At 52.7% G+C, this 10,124-nt stretch overlaps 1 long non-coding RNA gene across 2 annotated transcripts in view; it reads left to right on the top strand.

Moving 5' to 3' along the window:
- The first annotated feature begins 202 nt into the window (after positions 1-202).
- Positions 203-10,124, top strand: part of LOC309855791 — a 28,248-nt gene continuing 18,326 nt past the window's right edge. For both annotated transcript variants that reach the window (XR_014306992.1, XR_014306993.1), the window contains exon 1: positions 203-525. This is a non-coding gene — a long non-coding RNA (uncharacterized lncRNA). The remainder of the gene's footprint in view (positions 526-10,124) is intronic.

Raw genomic sequence — 10,124 nt, 5'->3', positions numbered from 1 at the left:
ACTTGGAACGATCTCCCAGCATGATACCGAACTAGGACATTCGCATTACCAGTGGCTATGTCTGTGTATCCCACCAGATGGTGAGTCCGTAAGGGCAGGAGTGATCTCTGATACATTTCTCCATGACTCAGCAGAGTCAGACACAGAGATGTTTGTGGAAAGAAGGGAGGGTCTTTCCATTGTAGAGTAGACTGGGGTGTTCATAGCCTTCATTCTAGAGAATGCTATTGAGATAGAGGAACATTTTATATTTGTAAAATGCATCAGCTCAGTACCAGTTAGAAACAGGAAAGGAGAAGAGTGTGCCATGGCTGGGGTAAGTGATGGGACATGGACGATCCCCAGGGTAATGAAGTCTTCCCACCAAGGCTGAAAAGACTCTGGAAAAATCAGGTCCCAGCAGCCACGGAGCATAGCAGGCAGAAGCCACAAGCCCTAAAGGACCAGCCCTGCAGACAAAGGCAGATTTATTTCTAGGAACCAGAATCCTCTGAAGTTTCGTGGCCAGGAAGACCCAGGAGACTGGTAAGGGGTGTCATCTTGAGTTCCACAAGAAGCAAAGGGCGGAGCTGTGGGGGGGACCCCAATCCCACACTTTAGCTTTCATTCTACCTTCCTTGTCCTGAAACTGGTGAGCCCCGGCCTGGTCCTGAAGCTGATAGGCTTCTAGATGGCTGCCAGCTTCCCAGACATCCGGCTGGGGCAGAAGCCGGAGAGGTAAGCAAGGCCACCTCCCAAGTCTCCAGCCCTTTGGAGGCTCCTCCACAGATGGCGGCCATGGGGCCTATGCAGGAGGACCAGGCAGTAGGGCTGGCCCAGAAGAGTTTGGCAGGGTGCCAGCAGGCCTGCCCTGGCACAGAGATGTGAGCGGATGGCCGTTGCAACTGGTCTAATTGCTGTCTCATTGGCTTTCCCAGGGGCTTATTCCTGAGCCAAACGAAGGGAGGTTTCTGCTTACGAGACTTGAGGGAGCCTGAGGAGAGGTGGAGGGCCCGGCACTTTGAAAGGCATTGACAAACCCCAGCATGCCCAGGGCAAAGACCCAATTTGGGGGTGGTGGGGGGTGGTCAGGGAGCAAAGAAGCCAGGAGGGAAGGGCCTGATATTCCCATCATGTGCTCTTGGTTCCCCCTTGACCCTGTGTCTCCCTCTAGCTGATGCTCTGTATCTCCTTTTCCCAGGGTCCTTGCCGGCCTGTCCCTCCTTCTTCACCTGTACTCACTGCACGAGACGCCCTGCCATCAGGCTCCCATCCCTACTTGGCTGTCACCTGACCTCAGAGATCTAATTACAGAACTCAGAGGATGCTTTTCTATCCTTGACTCCATGGACTGCTGGGCTACATGAGGTATCTGTGAGCACCTCCTGCTTCCTGAGTATCTCTACTCTCATATTCTATACTCTCTGTGTAGCTGTGGTTTCCCTGGTTCTCCTACTTCTTTGACCAACCTTCGTCAATCGCTTCCCTGGGCCCCTTTTCTTCAGCATGCCCCTTAAAGACTGGGCTTCCCAAACTGACTCTCGTAAGCCTCTCCTCACAGACACTTCCTGACCATGCTCAGCCACTCCTGTGGCTTCTACCACCTCTGCTAGGCAAGCGAATTCCAAATGTCCCCTCAGCCTGGACCGCTCTCCCAAGTTTTAGTCAGTATTGACATTTCCCTAGGGGTTGTCTCCAAGGACATGTCAAACCCACCTTACCCCAAACAGAACCTAATACTCAGGGGGCACATTTCTGCCTTTTTCATTTCTCAAGGGGCAGCCCCACAACCCACCCAGGCTCTCAACCTAGAAACCTTTGCTCCTCCTTCTCCCTCATCCCTCGCATCTAATTAATTACCATGACCTGCCAATTTTACCTCTTTAATAGCTCTGGAATCCATCCCAAGCATTCCATCTCCACAAACACTGCCCTGATTCAAACCTTGTTGTACTTCGCTGCCGCCAGAGTGCGTCCTCCTCTGACCAGCCTCCCTACTGCGGCCACAGAGACTTTTTCTGTGGACAAATCTGAGCACTTAATTCCCCAATTAAAATCCACCAGTGACTCCTGGTCATCCCAGAGTCTGAGTCTAAGTTCCTCAGCCGGATGCACAAAGGACCCTGCTTACCCAACTTATAGCCTAGTCCTGCCATGTACCACAATCTTCATGTCAACCTCAATACTCCCCAGCCTCCTCTTTACCCAGAGAATTCCTAATCACATCGCCAGCTTGGTGGGGGTTGTTAAGAGTGTGAACTTGGGGGGGGGGCAGGTTCTGATGCCCAGCTGGGCAAGTCACTTGCCTTCTCTGTGCCTTGGTTTCCATATCTGTGAAATGGGGATATCAACATGTGTTTTTGCCTAAAGTTGTATTCATCTCGAAGGGCATGCTTGTTAATTAGATCATGCATGGAAAGCCCTTAGAATAGTGCCCGATGCATATTCAGGGCTGCATAAGGGTTAGCTGTTCTTAGTGATTATTCCCTCCTCGAGGACCAGCCCAGACATTACCATCCCTCTGAAGCCACCTTCTCCTCTGAGACTAGGATAAGCGGCCCTCTTCTGGGCCCCCAGAGCCATGGCTAAATTCCATCATGGCACTTGAGACCATTTGCCCGCTGCTTGAACTTCCCCTCCTACTACTTGATATAAAGGACTGAGGTCTAATTTCGCTCTGCATCCCTAGCCCCTAGCCCTTAGCCCCTAGCCCCTAGCCCCTAGCCCAGGACCTATCATTTGAGACTCAGGCTAGCCGGAGAGTAGGGATATCATCTCCATTCTGCAGATAGAGAAACTGAGGCTCAGGGAGGTAAGGGGAACATCCCAAGATCACACAGCTAGACACTGGCAAAACATGGGTTTCAACCCTGGGTCTGCATGATTCCAAGCCCATGGATCTCTCTACTTCACCTAACTGCCTTGGAGGAAAGGGTCATGAAATCTTGTCCTGGAAGGAAGGACTTAAAGGAACTAGCGAATGCTCTGCCTAAAAGAGAGACAACTCAGGGGCAAGGACAATCCTCTCCCCCTCCCTCCCCGATCTGTTTGAAGCTTACTGGTACTGGTATGTGGGTTTCAATAACGGTGCCAACGCATGTGTTGGACACGTGTGTGATGAGGTCATGCCAGAATGCTAGAGATGAAAACCCAGAGATGAGTACCTTCATCTCAGAAACCCTAACTCACCTTTGTATGGTCCTCCAGAGTTTAAAAATGCTTTGCCATCCCATTTTGTCATTTGGTCAGCCTCACACACCGGTGATGAGGTAGCCTTGGCTCAGACAGAGCAGCAACTTAGCCCAAGTCATCTAGCTCAGAAGTGGGAGAGCTGGGGCTTCGCCATTGAATTGATACATAAAGTCTTGAACAAACCCCCATTTCCTTTCACCTGGACGCCTCAGGAGAATCAGACCATGACTGGGGAGGGTTCTTACCCAAAGAAATGGGTATGTGAATGCTACAGTGGTTGGGGGTGTCTTGCCTAGAGGGAGGAGACAAAAGAGAGGGTCTCTAGGACTTCAGTGTTCTTGTCCACCAAAAGGAGCGACACCCCCAGCCTCACACCATAGGTGCAAGTCCCAGTGAAATGGCACAAATAGAACAGACAAATGTGGAGTGCCTGGGTGGCTCAGTGGGTTAAAGCCTCTGCCTTTGGCTCAGGTCATGATCCCAGGGTCCTGAGATCGAGCCCCAAATCAGGATCTCTGCTTGGCAGGGAGCCTGCTTCCCCCTCCCTCTACCTGCCTCTCTGCCTACTTGTGATCTCTGTCAAATAAATAAATAAATATCTTTTAAAAAAAAAAAAGAACAGACAAATGCCTCCTGCACGGTGAGCTCTCAACAGATAGAACATTGCTTCGGAATTCTTAGAATGCTTGTAACCATGTAACCGTGACAAAGGCGTTGGAGGGAAGTCAGCATGTCAAGAAGCAGGCAGAACCAGGTTTTGAAATGCTGCCTCTGCCCGTTCCCGATTGTGGGACCCTGAGAAAGATCTGTCCCGTCTTCCTTGCCCTGTCTGTGCAATATAGAAGATTTGTGCATGTCTTACAGAATTTTACATGAGAGGACATGTGTGGAGTGGCTGGCATGGGGAGCAGGTGCCAATCATGGTGGACACAGGAATTAGGACTTGGGAGTCAGACCACCTACTTCGGTTCCAAGCCCAGCTTCTTCATCTGGCAGCTGTTTGACCAGCCGACCTCTCACAAGTCACTTCTCTGGGCCTTGGTTTCTTCCTTGTGGAGCTGGTTGCAAAGATTAAATGAGAGAATACATGTCAAGTGCTTAGGACTGCTTCTGGCACAGAGTTCGTGCTCTGGGCATGCTGGCCATTATTGTTACTATCAGACAGAGGCCTGAGAGGTATGAAATAGTACCCGCCCCTCTTCTCCCAAGGCACTGCATCCTTTCATAAGCAAAGACATGAGTTGAGGCTGCTCAGAACAGATTAGTGGCTTTCCTTTCAGTTGGCTTCCTAAAGGTCCAGAATGACCCCCTCCAGGGCTAGCACCCTGCTTTTAGGGTTGCTGTGAACAAGCCAAACCTTAGCCAAGATGCCCCACGCTCTCTCCCAGATTAGGCCAGAACTGTGGAGAGCCACTATAAAGAAAGAGCTTTGTTGGATTTAGAGAGCTCAGAAACCATTACCTGACATCCCACTTCTTCCCTGAGGGGCCACGGACAGAAATTAGGGAATCCATTCATCTCTCACCCTTGTAACTCTGACCGCCCTGACCGAGAGGCTACACGGGCTTGGCATACTGGGCCCAGCAGCAGCAGAGGCAGGGCAGGGCTGGGGACTGGCACCTGGTGTCCAGGCCTAGCCGGGTGAGGGCAGGTTGTGTCACCTGATGTTCCTGTGAGGGCCTCATTTACAACAGGGCTCTTGGAGACCCAGTTACCTGCTCTAGGCTTTCATGGTTTCTCCAAACCACCAAGGCCTCACTCAGGCTTTGGGCACCCCAAAGGAAGCAGGAGCTCAAGGAGCCTCTTGGGTCAGTGCTCAGAGGTCCGGTGGGTTTCCACACACAAAAGCTGCTGTCTTGAGTTAGTGACCCCTCCCCACCTGAGGCCCCCCCCCCCGCCTCCACCCCAAGCACCATGGGGAGGAAAATCAGGAGAAGCTGAAGAATTGTTTGTAATTAGTGTGTTTTTAAAGGCTTTTCCGTGAGCCTTTAGCAGATTTCTGGGAAGGGCATCTTGCCAGGGAGCATTGAAATGGAAATCCTGTGTTCTAGCTGGGATAGTCTTGGAAGGAGAATCTTCCCAGAGAAAAGGCCAGAAGCCCCGCCCCCTCCCCCAAGTCCCCCATGCTCCGCTGTGGTCACTGCGAGGCTTGGCGATGTGGGGGGCTTTGTGGAATGGCATTCGTGCCCACAGGCCTCAGCTCTGCCCTCAGGACTCATCCATTTAGCCTCCACATGAAAGGCAGTTCCACAGACCCCTAGCTCCACTGTCTTCGACCTCAGGGGCACATCCGTTCACCACCTCCCCATACACACACACTGAATAATCACCCACTTTCCTCTCTCTTTCCAAGAGGGAGTCTGGTCCTGGAACATGGGCCCTCCAGGGTGAGCTCCTCCGAAGTTACCCAGAAGTCAGGCATACATACAAGAAACCATTCTGCAAACAGAACAGTCCCTCCCGTCTGAGCAGCATTTTACAGTTTGCAATGTCTTTGCCCATCTGCCAGTCCACCTACTTATCCAGCAGATAACTTATCCATGGCAGAGCTACTGTCTATGATTACCAGTTTACAAATGGGGCTAGGGGGAGGGGGGGCGGTTACTGGCCTGAGTTTGCTCAGCTAGCAGAATCCCAGAGCTGGGCCTAAGGCCGAGGTCTGTAGGATGCCTCTTCCCGCCCCACCCCAGGCTGCCTCTCCCACATGCTGGCTGACACGCAGGCAGGACTGTTCTGGTGCAATCCTGGGGCCTTGTGGTCTGGGATCATTTCCTGTGGCCTGAAGTACTTATTTGCAAGTTGTAAGGACTGCCCGTTTTCTGGAGGCCTCACTGAATGCTTCCAGCTGGGAATTTAACCTTCTCAGACCCAGCTGTGGATCTCAAGAGCTCTCTTCATTCCCACCCATTTTCCTAGAACCCCCCCCCCCACCCCGTGGTAACTTAGTTATGTAAGGGTGGGGAACAATGGAGGAGCACTGGCCTGGGACCCAGAAGAACTGGTCTGGACTGGCTTCACCACACACTTGCTCTGTGACCTTGTGCAAGTTCCTTCACCTCTCTGACCTCAAATCAAGACTCAGAAAGTGTGCTTTCCTGCCCGCCTCTTGTTTTCACTGGAACATGAATGGAACTGACCTCCCTTTTGCAGCTCCTCCACAGCCCCAGGTCCTGAGAGAAGTGGTGGATTTGTTGCACATGAAAGCTGGCTAGGTTGGCCCTTTGAGGACAGTGAAAACCATACCCCCACCCCCGACAGCCCCTCCAGCATCATACGAACAGGCAAACTGAGGCACAGGAAAAGGGGAGTCACTTGGCCAGGGTCATGCACCGAAGCTAATGGTAAGGTCAGGATTAAAATCCAGTTCTGTTGTGGTGGCACTCAAGGCTGGCATGGGAGATTTTAGCCTCCTATAATTTTCCCCGCCAGCCCCCATAAGCCATTCCCAATAAAACAGTAATAATAAATGCATGCTTAAACTCCTAGAGAAAGTTTGACTCAAAATACCTTCAGAAATTTTTGTAATTTTTTTTAAAGATTGTATTTATTTATTTGAGAGAGAGACCAAGCAAGAGGGAGAGAAAAGAATGGGGAGGGGCAGAGGGAGAGAGAGTAGCAGACTCCCTGCTAAGCAGGAAGCCCAATGTGGGGCTCAATCCCAGGACCTGCGGATCATGACCTGAGCTGAGAGCAGACACTTAACCGACCAAGCCACCCAGGTGCCCCCAATTTTTGCTATTTTTATAGATAACATAACACCCATGCTCTGGGTAAATACAGGGTTTTCTGGCCTCCAGAGATGCCCAGCCCATGCTAGACTGCCAAGGCCCTCAAGGCCATCCTGGAGGAGTGGTGGCGGTGACACGACAGGTGTGGGCTCCTCGTGCTCCCTCCAGCAGCCTCCTCTCTGAGTCTGCAGGAATGGCATCCCTGGATACCTCCCCTGCCCCGCCCCCCGGCCCTCCTGAACTAGGAGATGGTTCTCTAAGACAACCCTTCTCCCCTCCGCCTCTGCCCTTACACTGGCTCTAGGAAGACAAAGATGAGAAGGGGGGTCTAAGACAGACACAAGAGTGAAGGAAAGGACATATCATAGATATTTTAGAAGTGACTCTGCGTGTCATGTCTTTCTCCAGAAAGGAAGTTTCTGAGCCTGCCCCAGTGCACAGAACATAAAAGAACCAGAGCATGCTAGAGTTGTAATAGCCCTTCAAGATCTCCAATTCAGCCCTCTCACGTGACACATGGAGAAACTGAGCCTTAGACGGGAGATAAGGGCCTCTTCTGGCCCTGCAGCCAGTATTTTGTTGTTGTTTTTTTCCCCACCCTCCCTCGTACCCTGCTGCCTATCGTGCCCACGTGCAGGCTCACCCATGTGTGTGCTAATGCAGGCTGACGGCTGCTGGGAGGGTCACACATGGAGACGAGCACCGGCCCATTCACTCTGACACATACCCCAGCTGGGAGTCCCCTGACAGACTCCTCCATCCCCACTCCCCAGCACCTACCCACCACCCCCACCCCATCTTCTCCACCAGCCTTGTCCTAGAGCAAAACCCACCTGGCACCAAGTCACAGGCCCCTCCCTGCTGGTGCCCCTCCCCAAGAGTCTTGCTTTGTGGAAAGGCCAGTACACAGCTAGGTCGAGAAAAGCTGGGTTTGAGGGTGCTCCTGGGAGGGGGGCAGGGGGGAGCAGCTGGAGGCTCAGGGCCAAGGGGCTGGGATGTGCATTATGTGGTGTTTCTCTGACTGCAAGCTGGATCCAGAAGGCTCCGCCAGGAGGCCTGGAGCCCCTCCACACCTTAGATAAAGCAAAGCAAGGGGAGGAGGAGTCTTGGAGCGTTTGGAGAGAGAACAGGAGAGAAATGGAGACAGGGCTAAATAGCCTGTAAAAGTTAAGCCTAGGAGTGGAGTCCTGGAGGCCGGTTCTGGCTGAGGTGGGACTTGTCCTAGAAAAAAAGCTGCCAGGCAGCCATCCAGAAAGTGTGAGCTCAGGGGCCACCGGACACAAGCCTGGGCCAGGGTGGGGGAGGGGCGGGAGTTGGGGGTATAGCTCCCTAGAGCTGGGGTGAGAAGTTGCTGAACTGAGGGGAGGCCAGGCAGAGGCCTCTGACAGCAGACGTACAAAGGTAATTAGTGTCTCAGGCTGGGTGGGGTTGGACAGTGCCTGACACCCTGGGGGTCTATGCAGGATGGCTAAATGGAAAAAAGAGATGGATGAATGGACGAGTGAATGAATGAATGAGTGGGTTCTGTCTCCCTTTAGAAGTTTGGGCCTGAGGCACCCTCACAGCCAGGGCGGGCTTGATGTGGCTAGTGGCCTGAGGAAGGATTAAAGGGACTGCTGCCTTGAGAAAAGAATCAGAGCCCTTTGGCACCGCTTAGGGATACCAGGTTGCCAGGCACAGTGGGGCTCGGTAGGTGGGGCCCTGGCTCATTATCCTCCTGGGCTTTGGTGCCCCTCATAGCCATCTAATCTAATCTCTCCCCCTCCCATGTGCTTTAAAAGGAGAAACTGAGATTCAGACCAGGAATGAGTTTTCCCTGATCCTGCAGCCCGCTCGCTGGTGGCTCAGCTCAGCCTCCAGATTTTCTCCACTGGCCTGGGGAGCCTGCCGTTTACCTTAGCTGCTGTCTGTTTCTGTTGCCTCTACCACAGCACCCTCAGCCAGTGGCTGAGTGGCCTCTGGGGCCCGGGAGAGCCATAGGGAAACCAGGAGGGGAACAAGAATACAGAAAAGAGGAGAGGTGAATTTCTCTTGGGAAGCAAAGGAAGGGTCCCCTGCCTGTTAGGACAGTGCATATCAGAAGGAGGTGTCTGCCAGAACCCTTCTGTCCACCGGGACACTGCTGAGGTCAAGGCCGGTGACCCTCACCCCCAAAAGTCTATGGGGCAAGGTGTGTGTTCCTCACACACCACACCACACGCACAGGTATGCACGCACACACATACACACACAGGGTCCTGGCATCCATGTCCCGTCGTGTGACAGAAACAGTGATTATGAAGACAGTCTCCATCCCCCAGCTCACAGCGGGGCCTGGCCTCAGCTAGAAGGGAAGTACTGGGTGGCTTGGGGGACAAAGGCCATTGGATTCCACACACCACCAATGGATATTTTTCTCGTCAACACACAATGCTGCTTATATAACTGGAACTGGCTAGACACTGTGAGAAACGTTTAGAGCTTAAGAAAAAGCAGGAGGAGGAATAAATAGCCACAAAGCCACAGGGTCCCAGGGGCTGCTTTTCTGAGGATGCTCTGTTCCCCCTCCCTCCAACACTCCCATGAATGGGGGTTCTGGAAAGGAGGTTTCGAGGACAGAACCCGTTCATGTCTCAGCGGCCCAGACAGGCCTCATCAGCTCACAGGGCTTTCCTCTGTGAACACAACCCGAGGTTGTCCACGGCCCCTCACCTTTTTTTGTCCAGCTGGCCTTGAACCCCGCTACCTTCTGGGCCCAGCTTGCCACCAAACCCCATCTATAGGCTGGGTCCAGGCTGAGAGAGCAGTGGTAAGACTCGGATGACTGTCAAATTCAGGGCCAAAGGGATGTCTCTATCCACCCTAGTAACGTCTACAGAGTGAGGCCAGTTGCTTCCACTCAAGTCTGACCCTGACTCCAGTCTCAGCCCTAGTTCCAGGTAGAAAGCAATCCAGTAGAGAACAAGCCAGGCCTCAAGGACTCACAAAAGATGGAGGGGGGGCAAATGATAAAGGAAACCAATTTTATCAGCACATTCAGAACCACTGTGGCCCCCAAAAGTGGCCACCCTCTTTGTCTCCTCAGTGTGCCAGGCAGTATCTCTAAACGGAGGACCAAGCCAAAAGGGCAAAGGAAAATGTGCTCAACCCAGCTGTGCAAGGAAACACATATGTGTGTGTAGGGGTAAGCGTGAAAGGTAAAGGAGCAAGGATGACACGATGCCCCCCCCTTAGTGTCCCAGAGCC

The sequence above is a fragment of the Mustela nivalis genome (genome assembly GCF_964662115.1).
Source record: "Mustela nivalis genome assembly, chromosome: X".
Lineage (NCBI taxonomy): Eukaryota > Metazoa > Chordata > Mammalia > Carnivora > Mustelidae > Mustela > Mustela nivalis.
Note: the sequence above shows the minus strand (reverse complement) of the source record. Positions and strands in the feature narration are given on the sequence as shown.